The sequence below is a fragment of the Octopus bimaculoides genome, chromosome 16 (genome assembly GCF_046866305.1).
Source record: "Octopus bimaculoides isolate indiv1 chromosome 16, ASM4686630v1, whole genome shotgun sequence".
Classification (NCBI taxonomy): Eukaryota; Metazoa; Mollusca; class Cephalopoda; order Octopoda; family Octopodidae; genus Octopus; species Octopus bimaculoides.
This window is the reverse complement of record NC_142943.1, coordinates 2,289,834-2,305,199: the sequence shown is the minus strand read 5'-3', so window position 1 is coordinate 2,305,199 and position 15,366 is coordinate 2,289,834. Positions and strand designations below refer to the sequence as shown.

The 15,366-nt window shown below is 32.0% G+C and overlaps 1 protein-coding gene across 34 annotated transcripts in view; it reads right to left on the bottom strand.

Moving 5' to 3' along the window:
- Positions 1-15,366, bottom strand: part of LOC106878639 (thrombospondin type-1 domain-containing protein 7A) — a 1,055,067-nt gene that overhangs the window by 597,162 nt on the left and 442,539 nt on the right. For 28 of the 34 annotated variants that reach the window (XR_008265800.2, XR_016244537.1, XR_008265799.2 and 25 more), the window contains one exon: positions 14,502-14,618. The exons of the other annotated variants lie outside the window; for them this stretch is intronic. The gene's annotated coding sequence lies outside the window, so the exon portion shown is untranslated. The remainder of the gene's footprint in view (positions 1-14,501; positions 14,619-15,366) is intronic. 34 annotated transcript variants of the gene reach the window in all.

Here is a 15,366-nt window from a genome sequence, read left to right as displayed (position 1 = left end):
TCAAATGATGACAAGAAAAAGAGAAACTTTCGATGAATTCATCCAGACATCTCTGTTTGTCTGTATATGTGTAAGTGTGTCTATGTACATATATATATATATATATATATATATATATATATATATATATATATATATATATATACATATACATATATATATATATATATATATATATAGTATGTGTATATAGATGCAGGTATAGCTGTGTGTTAAGAAGTTTGCTTCCCAACCACATGGTTTCTGGTTCAGCCCTATCACATGGCACCTTGGGTGAGTGTCTTCTACTTCAGCCTCAGGCCAATTAAAGCCTTGTGAGTGTGGATTTGGGAGATGGAAGCTGAAAAAAGTCTGTCATATAAATACATACGTATTATATATATCTACGTGTAAAAAGCAGCAAAAATATCACAGAAACTGTTACTCAGAGTTTCACGCTCCCATTCGTCGGACAGTTTTGTTTAGATTCTAAACAAAACTGTCTGACGAATGGAAACATGAAACTCTGAGTAACAGTTTTTGTGATATTTTTGCTGCTTTTTAATAAAGCATATTACTCTACCTCTGGTATTCAAGTACTATTTTTTCCACCTTGTTTCGCATTTATGTGATTACTCTGGTATATATATATATATATATATATATATATATATATATATATATATATATATATATATATATATATATATATATATATATATATGAAATAAAAACGTTCATTTTTCTTCATGTTTATTCTTCTAGGCTCCCATGGGTTAGATTTTGGTGTATTAAGATATTGTTTTATGCAAACAAACAGACGCTGGTTGTCAAGTGGTGGTAGTGGGGTGTGTACAAACACATATACACACACATGCACTTAACAGTGTTCTTTCAGTTTCTGTCTACCTAATTCATTCACAAGGCTTTAGTCAGCCTGGGGTTGTTGCAGTAAACACTTGTCCAAATTGCAGCACAGTGGGACTGAAGCAAATTTACATGGTTGGGAAGCAAGCCTCTTACCATGCACCCATGCCTGTGTTCTCCCACCATGCACATATATATATACACTCACATAATATAAATACACACATAAATATATAATGCATATACACTTATATTCGCAAGTACACCCATATATATATACATAGGTGCATGTGTGTGTGTGCGTGTGCGTGCATATATATATATATATATATATATATATATATATATATATATATACAAGGTGACCCCAAAGTAGGTTTACAGTTATCACATAAGCACTTTAAATTTCTTTTAAATCATTCTATTACATTTCAATTTCTATTTTACAAACTGAAAAGGGAGCTTGACAAAATTAACTAAGTTAGCAAATCACTTAACCACTCACCCATAGAAGACATTTCATATTACATTGGATCTTTCATTTTCTGTGGGGTTTTTTTTTTTAATAGAAGCGGTTGAGTGAGTAAGGGATTTAAGAGAAAGTGTAAAAATGACGGGAGATAGTTTTTTCTTTTTCTTTCATTTTTGATGATTCTGTGAAAGGAGAAGGAGCAGTTAAAATTCCATTTGTACAATTATTGGGGGCTGGCAAACATAAGTGGGAGGGGTGAATGAGAATGAAGCTATGAATTATAGGCTGTTACTTCAACCCTTCTATTTAGCCAAACTGGACAGGGGACAAGGGTCAGAAATGAGGGTAGCTTATCCAGACAACACTCATGAGACTGAGCCTGAGAAAGATCTAGAATCTTGACAACCACTTCTCACTGTATCCTCTAACCACCACTACTTGACAAGAGAGACGTATAATAGGTGCATTGAGACCTGAAGTAGACCCTGATAAATTCCTCTAAGAGCCCAAATGGCCCTTATTAGAGTGAGTAATAGATTTAGTCTAGCACTGTTTAGTACAGAGAACGTCTGTTTTCTACAAAAATCAAGAAATATTTCCTTCTGTTTAAATTAATACATTTACACAATTTATCCCATTTTTTTATTGAAATTGTTCATGTAAAAAAAAAACAAAAAAAAAAACGTTTTGATATGCATTGAGTTGTAATGCGATAGATTGTGAAGATGAAAAGAAAATTGTCATAGTTTTAACCTCTATCAGAGTTCTTAGTTCTGGAGAGATTGTTGTGAAGTAATGATGGATTTGTGAGGAGATATTACACATCAGAGAGTAAACACAATGTAGAGACACCTCTTAAAAACCTTAAGTGTTCTCTTCTCTGTGAACTTAATCTTTTGCTGATTGCCTGTCACTGGCAACTAAGACTGGCTGTCATTCAAGTGGGTCTCTGAGTATTCTTTCTATACAAGTGGCTTCACATAAAAATACAATATGCTTCTAAATAGAACCCAGATATCTATCAGATAAGATATCTATCAGATAAGTAGCTTCCCAGAATGAGAGAATGTCCTTTGCAGTGCAGTACTTCTTATTCTCATACAAAGCGAGAGAGAGAGAGAGAGAGTTACAAGCAAAGCACAAATCTAACTCTAGATACTAAATTTACTATTCCGACATTCAAGTACTAGTTATGGTTTCTACAGAGGACAGCAATTATATGGCACCAGAAAAATGGTGGCAGAATGTTTTCTTTTTTGTCATTGTTACTATTATTTTCCAGATTTGCTTTTTCTCTCTGTCTTTGTCTGTTAAACTTCTATAACTGCAACCCATTCAATTTCTCATTTATTTCTCAGTGATGCATCTCTGTCTTTCTGCCAGCAACATTTGATGTGTGAAGGCTCATGGCCCAGTGGTTAGAGTGTTGGGTTGCCAGTTGTATGGTCATGGGTTCAGTTTCTGGACCAGGCAGTACATCATACCTAAACTACTTAATTGCATGTTACTGCAAAGGTGTCACCTAAAAGTGAGTACCAGTCGACACCTGGTGCATCTCTCTCTCACTCTCTCTCTAACCAGCTGTCACATCATTAATGTTCTTCTAGGTCAAGGACACGAGAGTTAGACAGGTGACTACACAGGTACACAAATAAAACAACAAGCACAAACACAGCACAAGCTCTCCAATCACACTTGTGGGTAATGATCAAGCTACAAAATCTACTAAAATTATGTACCCTATACATTGCTGCATTTGTCTGGAACTGAAAAAAAAAAAAAAAAAAGAATGGTGTATCATAGCTAAATACTAATCTTGAGACTTTCCTTAATCAATTTCTAATCCTCTAAACCACTGATAAAACACAAGCAAAAGTTAAAAAATATAGACACATGTTTAAACCGTTATGCTTTCAGAAATTCGAAACTTATTAAACAAAAACTACTTTTAAATGTCAGTTATACTACAGCCAGAAACTAGGAAGACAATCTGTTCATATTTATATATATATATATATATATATATTTATACATGTATATATATGAAAAGATATATATATAATTATTATTTGTTACTTTCTCAAAAGACTCTCTGGAAATTAAAGGTAATAAATAAATAAACTTACACAGTGAACAGTAGAGAATGCTTTGAAGTAGAGATGTTTCTCTGTAGAGTTATTAAAGGTGGTTATCCCTGCAGATAAATTTGCTACACCTGGCATAGATGTAAAGCTTAGAGTGTAATTTAATTTAATAGCTATAATACTAATAAATCCTCATTTGATGTTAATCTCTCCTAGAAAATGTTTCCGAGAAAGTAGAGTCTTGAAATATTTTGGTTTCTATGATGAGGGGGAGAGGCGGGGGGAGTAAAAGATAGATTGCTGATTTCATTGAAATACTGGCAAAAATGATTAAATAAATGAATTATTGATTATAAAATGAAAGGTTTTTAAGTATTTTATAGATTTTCTTATATTTTACTTGTTTCTTTGGTCAAACAATTCGACCCTGGTATTTGCCTCTTTTTTTTTTTTTTAAATTTTTTTTTTAGCCTGGTACTTGTTCTATCGATCACTTTTTGCAGAACTACTACGTTAAAGGAAAATAAACACAATAACACCAATTGTCAGGTGGGGGGAGTGGGAGAACAAACAAAGACACACACACACACATATATATATATATATATATATATATATATATATATATATATATATATATATATATATACATGTATATATATACATGTGAAGGTGTATGGCTCAGTGGGTTGAGCATCAGGCTTACAGTCATGAGGCTGTAAGTTCAATTCCTGGACTATGCTGTGTTTATTTCATGTTGCTCCAATTCCCTCAGCTGTAGAAATGAGTTGTGACGGCACTGGTGGAAAGCTGTATTAGCCCCTTTGCCTTTCCCTCGGATAATATCGGTGGTGTGGAGAGGGATGACTGGTATGCAAAAATACATCTTGTGCAGATTCAGTATTTAGGGGAGAGTATAGACTGGTGCAAATGTTTAGGTTTATTATTTGTTAAAGTTTACTGGGGTTACCGCTAACATAGTGAGAAGTGGGAAACAACATGGCAGATCATTTCATACAGATGCAAGGCTATTTAAAAGGAGGGAAAAGGATGAAGTATGATTTAATACCCAATGCACACACAGACACACACATACACACACACACGTATTTTAAGCCTTGCAAAGATTATTTGTGATTGTATTCACTTCCTTGTATAAGTAAGCTCTGGTCTACAAAACAAAAAGAGAAAAAAATGCATATGTACGTAAATACAATAGTGTGTGTGTGTGTGTGTGCATGTGTGTGGGTGTGTGTGTGCGTGAAGCATGTGTGTGTGTGCGTGTGCGTGTGTGTGATTCTGCACATGTATTTTGAAAACTCTTTGCTTTTGTTCCTACAAGATAGAAAAAAAAATTGAAGCATGAGAATCAATCCTACCAAATGAATCTTGGAACAAACTTTCAGAAATTAATTTAAGGATTCAGGATATAAAATAAAAGTTAAAAAATTAGTAATTAGCAAGAGAATAATTAAGCAAATATTGTCTTAACCTTCATGATTTAAACACACAAAAGAACAGTTCAGAATTAGAAAATTGTATAAGGTAAAATTTATAAATGAACATTAATAATGTTATTGAGGTGTTTCTTGCATTTGACAGAATTTAGCAGCTTCTTTTTGCCTGCCCAGTACACGTATGGTGTTCCAGTTTAAACCTGACAGGCATAATAAATAGATTGTAATTAAGTATGATCATGTGGAAATTGCTAAATTAGGTGTAAACTTGCTTTTAGTCATGTTTTCTTAAATTCATTTACCAAGAGTAAATGTCTCATATTCCTCTCCCGAAATTCCTGACAGTTCTCGTAATATCTTTTTCACACATTAAAGAACAGCAGCAATACAAAAATAATCAAAATTTCAAAATATTTTAGAAAATATTTACAATCAAAAATTTTGAATGTAAACCAAAATAAAATTCAAGAGATGCTTAAGATTTCAAAATGTGTGGAAACCAAAGTGCTTCTGATAGCAGCTAGAAAATGTTTAGGCAGATGCAAACCACATTATTCCTGTTAACCGTTCTCTGATGAAATTTCAATAAACCTGAACACTATACCAAAAATAGATTTACTGCTTGACATTTTTCATACTGAAGTTATATAAATTTTTCATGTACCAAAATAAAAATAACAATAGCAACATAATAATAATAATAATAATAATAATAATAATAATAATAATAATAATAATAATAACAATAATAATAATAATAACTTTTTCTACTACAGGCACAAGGCCTGAAATTTGGGGGAGGGGATAAATCAATTACATTGACCCCCAGTACTCAACTGGTACTTATTTTATCGACCCCAAAAGGATGAAAAGCAAATTCAATCCCAGTGGCATTTGAACTCAAAACAAAGTCAGAAGCCATGCCACTAATCACTTTGTCTGATGCCGTAACAATTCTACCAGCCTGTCTGTTTAGTAGTAGTGGTAGTAATGATAATAATAATAAGGAAAAGAAGAATGAATGTGAGTTCAATAAATATAGGTGATAAAAGCTCTCCCGGGAATCTGGAATAGAGTTATATGATGACACAGTGTGCTTGTATTTAATATAATCTTGCACAAAGCTGATATCAGATATAAAAGTTGCCGATTTAAAACTTCAATTGAACGTTTAAATTATAAATTACATTTTAGATGTGTTGTTGTCAGTAAATTGTGGTTAGAAAGTTCAAAGACGTTAAGGTTAGTTGTGAATACTAGCACGACTGATTGGCCACGAACATGGATTCCAGTCTCAATATTATCATCACTAACATGGCTGAGTAAGACAGCATTGTCAATTTCAGCAACTCATTACAAACAACAAAGAATCAATGAAATGGTGTTAATAACTCTCTGGCAAAAAAAAAAAAAAAGAAAGAAAAAAATTATATATAATAACAATAATGATGATGATGATGATAATCATAATAATAATCAGTATAGTTTCAGTTAAATATTAAAATGAAGTGTGGAACTAGACTAGAGACAGAGATAAGAAATAACTTGATCTTAAAAGAAACCGTCAAATGCAAGGAATTGTTTCTATTAAAGAAACATGTGTGTGTGTGTATATATATATATATATATATATATATATATATATATAATGTAGGTGTCGGTGTGGCTGTGTGGTAAAAAGCTTGCTCCCCAGCACATGGTTGCTGCTGCATCATACCATGGGCACTTGTCTTCTACTATAGTCATGGGCTGACCAAAGCCTTGAAAGTAAATTTCATAGACAGAACTGAAAGAAGCCAATTGTGTGTGTGTGTATATATATATACATGTGTGTGTGTGCAAAAGTGTATTGGCGTCCAGTACCAACCGATGTTGGTGTTTTCATTCCTGTAACTTAGCAGTCTGGCGAAAGAAACTTCTAGAATAAGTACCATGCTTAAAAAAAATGATAGTACTGAGGTCAATTTGTTTGACTAAAATTCCTCAAAGCAGTGCCCCAGCATGGCCACAGGCTCATGACTGAAACAGATAAAAGATATATATATATATATATATATATATAGGACGACTGGTCCAGTGGTTACCGTGTCATAATCACAATTGTGGTTTCAATTCCTAGACCGGATGGTACATTGTGTTCTTGGGTAAAACACTTCATCTCACATTGCTCTGGAATCACTGCAACACTTGACATGTGGCACACGGTGCACTGATTCTACTACTACTACTACTACTACTACTACTACTACTACTACTACTACTACACTGTGCACTGATTCAAGCAATGTCAATTGGATGGAGACAGAGAATTAATGTACAGAAGATACATTTGATCACTATAAACAAACCATTTGTGCTGGTCATTCAACAAAAGTTGAAAACTCCTATGTCATTTCCAACGGGAAGGTCCATCATGTATATATATATATATATATATATATATATAGTCAGCATGATAATGACATCTATAAAGATAATTACATTATTAAATTCCATTTTTTAAAACTTCATTTTTGAATAGTATTAGTTCTAAATACAGTATTTCTCTTGCTATTTCAAAGATGGCATTCAGGATTCATCCTTTTGAGGCCAAACTGACTGAGACTGTTCTACTTCTAAGGCAATCGAAACTGAAACCTTTCATCAAATTTTGATAACACCAATTTTGAAAGGGCAAGAGTATTTCATTAAATTCCTTCTCGTTTCTTTAATTGCAGGCAGTGTATTTCAAGAGAGACAATGGTAACGAAAGAATTAAATGAATGATGTTTGGAGAAGCTGATAATAAACAAAAATCAAGTAATTTGATTAATGTTGACAAGAATCTCTACTGGTTAAGCTAATAACTAACAGAAAAGTGGATATTGAGTACTACATATTTTACATGAAACAGAATCATGAGTCAATAGGAAGATAAAATGGCTTGCAATTCCCTTGATGCTTCAGACAGAAAGTAAATTTTGAAACCATTTTGTGTTGTTTTCATTAATTTGATAACAATTTACTCTGACACATACAGACAGACAGACAAGTTTCCCACCCTCTTTAGCAAGAAATTTCATTCAGCTTAGTTGAGTTATCTTTCAAAAATAACAGTCATAATCATCGCAGTCTAAAGGATAAGAGAAGTGACTCGTTACTGTCTGAAGTCGCCTGTAAAACCATTCAACAGATGCATGTCTCTATAAAAACAAAGAATGTAACTACAGGAAACCAAAACTGTTACTCTTCTAATATTTTTTATTTTGTCTTACTTCCTTTTTACACTAAGTTTATTTTTGTTTTGTTTTCTTTCCTCAAAATATATGTGTCATCCGAGCTACAAGACACAGGATAAATGAAGATAAACCATTTATAAAATTTATCTGCAGAGATTGAAAAAACAGAGATTAAATTAAATTTTAAAGTCAAGTGAAGTGATACATTAACTTGTATGAGATAACAGGCGTAAACTCTTACCTATTCTTATCTAAAAATCCTTCAGAAGTAAAATTTGAAGTTAATTAGTTTTTCAGTCAACAGATGGTAAAAATATGTTCTGTGCTATTCTCACATCACTCTTTTTAATTCTAGTAGAGTGTGAGAATATATCTATTTTATATTAGATTTTAAAATAAAATACATTTTTAGTACAGTCTTTGAATTGCTCACATCACCGTTACTTGCATTAAGTATGAGACCAGTGTCATGCATGCTTTTAAAAGATTCATCTACAACATTACTTTAATAATAATAATAATAATAATAAATAAATAAAAAGGAAAGTGATAAGATTTCTGGGATATAGAATGTAGTTACTTGACAAGTATCTCGTTTGTTTGTTTGTAATATAATTATTTGCTTTAATATAGGCACAGGTGTGACTGTGTCATAAGAGATTTGCATCCCAACCCCATGGTCTCTGAATTGAGTCACAGACACTCCCTTGTCAGTGGTATTGCTGTCAGAAATGCCATGACTCAGTGACTGGACTATTGGGTGGGAAACATGGAAGTAGAAGCATTATTGTTCTCTAATTGCAATATAAAATATAATTAACACATGATTAAGTGACAATATCAACTCAATGCTCAACACACTGTGACATTGTTTATGTTACTATGGTAACACATATCAATTACTTTGAAATGTTCAAAAATAAACAAATAAATAAAATTAGTCACAGTACTGAGTTGTAAAATCGTCTACTGCATGAATTCTTTAAAATATCCAAATTTTCAAAATTATTATTGCCTAGAAAATAGATTTATTTGAAAAGTTATTACATTTTTATAGGTTTTTGCCCGTTATTACAATGGAACTAATGGAGCCATTGTAGTTGTCAGTTGAATTAATTGAAAATACAGTTGCATTGCTACATATTGCAGTTGTAGGCTTGGAATAGATGAAGATTTATTAGATTCTGGATGTAGAGTTTAATTAGAATTTGCACAATTAATTATGTAGTGCTAAAATATATATGCTATTCCATTTTGTAAATCTATATAAGAATTACAACTTTGGCTATCTATACATACACACACATATACATACAATAGGCTTCCTTCAGTTTCCAACTACCAAATCCATTCACAAGGTTTTGGTTGGCTATATATATATATATATATATATATATATATATATATATATATATATATATATATATACACACACATATATGTATACATTTTTCTACTCTAGGCACAAGGCCCAAAATCTTTGAGGGAGGAGCCAGTCGATTATATCGACCCCAGTAAGCAACTGGTACTTAATTTATCGTCCCCAAAAGGATGAAAGACAAAGTCAACCTCAGCGGAATTTGAACTCAGACTATAAAAACAAAAGAAATACCGCTTAGCATTTCGATCGGCGTGCTAACGTTTCTGCCTGCTCACCACCTTATATATATGTATATAGGCATTTACACACATATATATACACACATAAATACATACGTACACTCAACACATATGTATAAACACAAACGTGTGTATATTATTAAGGACTTTTTGTATACTGCTCTCACATATCAAGTATTAATCAATATGGTTCAATTTTTGTTATATTAATGTAGACTTGTATTGTCATAAACACCAAGTGAAGGCCTTAAGCACCCCGTGTACAAGTGTATATGTTAACTGTGCAAGTTCCTAGAAAAGAGACAACTATATAATCACCGACTCTCCAAATATACCATTAAAGTATTACGTTCCTTTGAACTGAGATTTTTCTATAGAAACAGCATAGAATGCTGCCATCAATAGGAAAGAATGGTTAGGAATAAGTGTCGGAACCACTACTGATGTAGAATACTTGTGTATCTTTCATTAGAAAAAAAAACACATTAGTAGAATATTGCAATCAAAACTTGATCTAAACACAAACAGATCCAACAAAGTCATCTGAGAGTAAAAATGGAGAAAGAAAAAAAACCTTTGCTGTCATAGAAATAATTGCTGGCCTGTGGCTATGAACATTATATATAAAGTTGGTGGCACGGTTGAAGAAGCTGACAAAGAGGCTATCTATATAGTTGGGTAACTTGCTAGTAATAGGAAACAAAGCTCCCTCATCTCATACTTGACCACTCTAATAAAATGGATTCATTGCAGAAGCAAGTCACAGGTATACGAATTGATGGAATGACAATAACAGGAATACCTTTAGAATTGACCAACTTATTTAAAGCTAATTTGAGACTTAACAATAACAATGATAACGATGGACATTTATGGACAACCTGAAAGTGGAACAGTAAATATATGCATCAATTTTCTAAAATTCAGCAAATGATATATCTATGGTTGTTGTCCAAATTCCAATGAGAAAGCCTTATTCTTTTCGACAGACATGGAATCTTGTTTTATAGAAGAATAAATAGAGTTAAAAACAGCCCCAGAACATCATCATTTTAATGCTCACTTTTCTATGCTTAAATGTGTCAGACCAAATTTATTGAGGCAGATTTTCTTTGGCTGGCTGGATGCTCTTCCTGTTGCTAACACTCACTTGTTTCCCAGCAAGCAAACATTTAAGCTAATCCTATGAATATAAACAGCACAATGACCTGACATGTTTTCATAGAACACTGTAAGCAATTGATACCACTTGTTTGACAATGGTATTTGTTTACAATTAGCAAGTGATGTCAAGACAGAGACACAAACACTTATTTATATGTGTGTGCTTATGCATGCATGTGTGTGATGGGCTTCTATGAATTTCCATAGACCAAATCCACTCACAAGTTTTGGTTGACTCAGGGGTATAAAGCTATGGTACAAGACACCTACGGCACCCTGCTGTGGGACTGAACTCAAAACACTTTGGCTGCAAATCAAACTTCTTAACCACACAGCCATGTTATGATGTAAAGAGGATGATTATATTATGTCATTTGTGTTTTTGCATTTTGCTTCATCACCTAATGTAAGAGTCTGCTAAAAATCTCCAAGTCCAAATGCATGAAAAACAACTTGAAATAATGGTAAGGCAGTAAGAACCGGTACTAAGCACTTACGCATATCCATCTATGCATTCACATTTCTATGTGCGAGTATATGTTTCAGAAATACATCCAATCAGTAAAGAGAAGATCTCACTTCACGTTAACATGGCAGTTTAATGTTGTTAAGTGTAAATGAAAGAATAGTAAAAGAAACAACTTGAAACCCTATCCATGATTTGAAAAGTATTTGATCAAACATAGTTTTAGATTTTCTGGCTAACCATTTCGAATGTATCTAAGCAGCTAACATTTAAAGAAAGTATCAATGACATTTTTGCTGTATGATGAGTTTGAACAAGATAAATAGCTATTTATTGAGATCTGGCAAATTTCTGACTGGAATTCTGATTGAGATAAAATATTTATAGGAAAATGAAATGAATAATAATATATTTCCACTCGTTTTTTTTTTCTTTTTCTTTTTCTCTCTTGGATATTTGGTAACATTCCAAGAGACTATTTAGAAAATAACACATTTCATAAGTTGGAGAATTCTTATATTCCAGTTTGTTGACCAAAGCAGTCAGTATCAAAGTAATAGGAATATTTTTCAAACATTTCTTTTTATTTTGCTGATATTTATTTATGAGTTGAGGAAGTGTGTGTGTGTGTGCACTCACACACACACACACACACACATGTATATATATATATATATATATATACACATGTATGCATGTGTTTGTGTGAATATATAAGGTTATATATATGTGTGTGTGTATGCATGTATATATATATATTTATATACCCACATACACACACACATATACAGAGAGGTAACCAGATTGATATCGATATATGCGTACATAAGTTAAAACAAAGAAAACCGATTGCATCGTAGGTGCTTTTTATATGGAATAGCAACTTTTAGCAATCCTACATTAAATGTGAGATAGTTTCTAGAATATTCTACATCGAAATGGATAATCATTTCCGTTTGGCATTTTCTCTACACCATTTTTATCTTATCACATGCACACACACACACATATTTGTGTGTGGTTTTCTTAGTAAGATGTTGAAAAATTATAGCAGGAGTGTTCTCTTGCATTCAGAGGTTTTTTTTTTCTATTGGAAATTACATTCTCATTATTGGCCAAAGAAAATTGGCAAAGATAATATGATAATCTCAGAGAATTTCTATAGACTGATCAAACTCTGTGAATTGGGGACGTAATTATCTTTCTGAATGTCTACTTTTGTTGTTAGGAACTGTAATAATCCAGTTTTCATGCATCTAGACATTTCTGATTGCAAAAACCATAGATGGAAGCAGATAAAAGATGTTATAGAAGGAGATTAACAATTAATGAAACATCGGCATCACAAATTTTGGTCTTATTATAGCTCGTGTAAAATCATTGAATGGTAGTAATAGACCTGGACAATCCTAAATGGGGAAATACTATTGATTTTTTTTTCCTCTCCCACTAAACCAGTCATATGACTGGAAGCTAATTTTCTAATAATTTTAGTTTATTCGTCACATAAAAAGAAATTAAACCAATTAACCTTTTCAGCAAACAGATACTTAATTTTGGTGAGAAAATCAAGATACGAATTAGAATTTTTGCCACATTTTTATGACACTTAAGTAAAGTAAGGTAGATGCTATTGTCAGATAGTAATTGATGACTGGTTAATCTATGATTAGAGATCAATAATTCTTCCAGCATAGTCACAGACTTTCTTTAGTTGGCACTGGTAAGACATTGCAAAAGTCCAAGAACCTTTCAATTGGTGTTAGGTTTATGCTTGCGGTAAAAAGAACATTTGTTTGATATTAATTACATTCCCGGTACATTTGTTAAATTAAAGAACGTCGTTATCAGTTCTGTTTGTTTTCCTTTCCACGTGGTTCCTAATGAAAACAACAAAACAAAGTGGTTGGTGATGGGGATTGAACTTTTACCTGCTGTATTCAGTGCAATAGTTGTTCACGATAAATGCATTGATTGTTGAATTTGTAAAATTTCGTTTGCAATAATATCAATAAGACAATTTCTACCGCGACAACTACAATGATTCATAGACATGATTTTCGACATAATTCCACAAACCGAACATTATAAATGTTACTTTAATGAGAGGATAAAACAAAACTTTGAAATTTTTATTTGATGGCTACTAGCTAATGGTTTCTCATATTAATTTTTTTCCTTAGAAGATTCTGTTCACGCTATAAACAATTTGGTAATTTAGAACCAATATCTTGACCATATAGCAAGAAATGTACTCAATTATAGACATTTTTTCTTTTAGTTTGGCACATAAGAATAATAGCAGAAAATACTGGCAGCACCAAAAGGAAAATAATAGAAATTTCCATGGGTCAGTATGTCGAGATAAGTTAAGTAATTACTATCATTAAAGGATACTAAACTACTACTGTACCAAGTACAAAAAAAAAGAAAAAGAAAGAAAACAACACTAAGAAATCAATGATATTGCAAATTGCTGGGATGAAAGAAGAAATTGCCAAATGCTAGAAGATTGATTGTAGTTCAATTGCAAATGATTAGAAATAAAATGTTGTAAAAACATGAAAGGAAAAAGAAACGAAAGAAAACGAGAGATGAGATATATTTACTGTTTCCAAGATGATTGTTAAGAGATAAGAATGAGCAACTAAGTTTAAAAAGTTGAAAAAAAAAAAGAAAAAAGAAAGAAAACAACATGAAAGGAATAATCAGTGAAGAGGCTGAAATAGAAATTATTGATTATATCCTGACTATCTATAAAGTAGAGTTCACACAAAATAATCAGGTTCTAATATTCTTTTTATATTTATGCACAAGGTTATTGTAGCTATATAATATAAGTTGTTCTGATCTATCAAAGTTGTTGCTTCTTAGTATCCCAGCTGTGCAAAAATCTGTCAAGTGACCTGTGCCCTGAACACTAACAGAATGTAGAAATACATCTCAAAGGAATACATAACCCAAAACAGGCCCTTGTTCACCCTAAAACACTGAATATTTATTGAAAAGGGTTTTAAAAAAAGGGCGGTAAAAAAAAAAGAAAAAAGGAAGGAAAACTGATTTTCTCAAGAAATGGGATTTCATTTGGAAATGTTGAAAATAAAATAAGTTCCATTTCCAATTTAAATGTTTCATGTGAAATTGGTAAAAAGCCAAAGAAAATACAATACATACCAAACTGGAGTTTACTGAAGTAACTGCTAATGTCATCTCCACAGATTATTGGGAAAAGTTATAAGTGGGGAAAATGTCTGTACGGAGATGTTTTGGGGAGAGTTAGTTGTACAGGAACTACAAAAAAGAAAGAAAAATACAATGATGTGCAATATAAAGTGTATGAGATACATTTATTATTATGTTTATTATTATTCATATACACTCAACAGATTAAACTGTTGGAAAAGAAAGGAATCCTAACACTGGGTTACAATAAATAGTCTTAGATGCCAAGAGCCCTTGTAAGTATCCTAGCTGTCCCTAATAACACTGTTTTCTATAGCTGTACTAAACTGGGTTTTATACCTATTTCCTTTATGCATCTGTTCAAATCTTTAGGAAAAGTTCCCAATGCACCTATTACTATTATTATTATTATTAATATATTAGAAATTTGGCTTCTTGACATGGATTTCCCTTGTAAACATTTGCTAAGGAGTCACATTTTGAAATAGTCTTCTATGCTGGTATACACCACTTTTACAGTATAAAGTTTGCTTAACAGAATATTTTATATGTTCTGTTTCCTCTAAGTGATAGTAAGTTTTATCCATCTACTAAAATCTAAATATCATAAAAACTTTTATTTTGACTTTTGTCTCGTATAAATTTTAAGTACATCTATTATGGTATTTTAAGCACCTACAAAATAGTGTTTCGATGCAAGAGAGAAAAATGGAAGACTGAAAACAACAACTTTCTATATCAGAAGATATGCTGAAATGTAAAACTAAATTCAGTGAAAATCTGATGAATTTCCAAAACTGAATGTTTATCTAAAAATACAAAGTGGATTGATTGATTGATTGATTGATTGATTGAT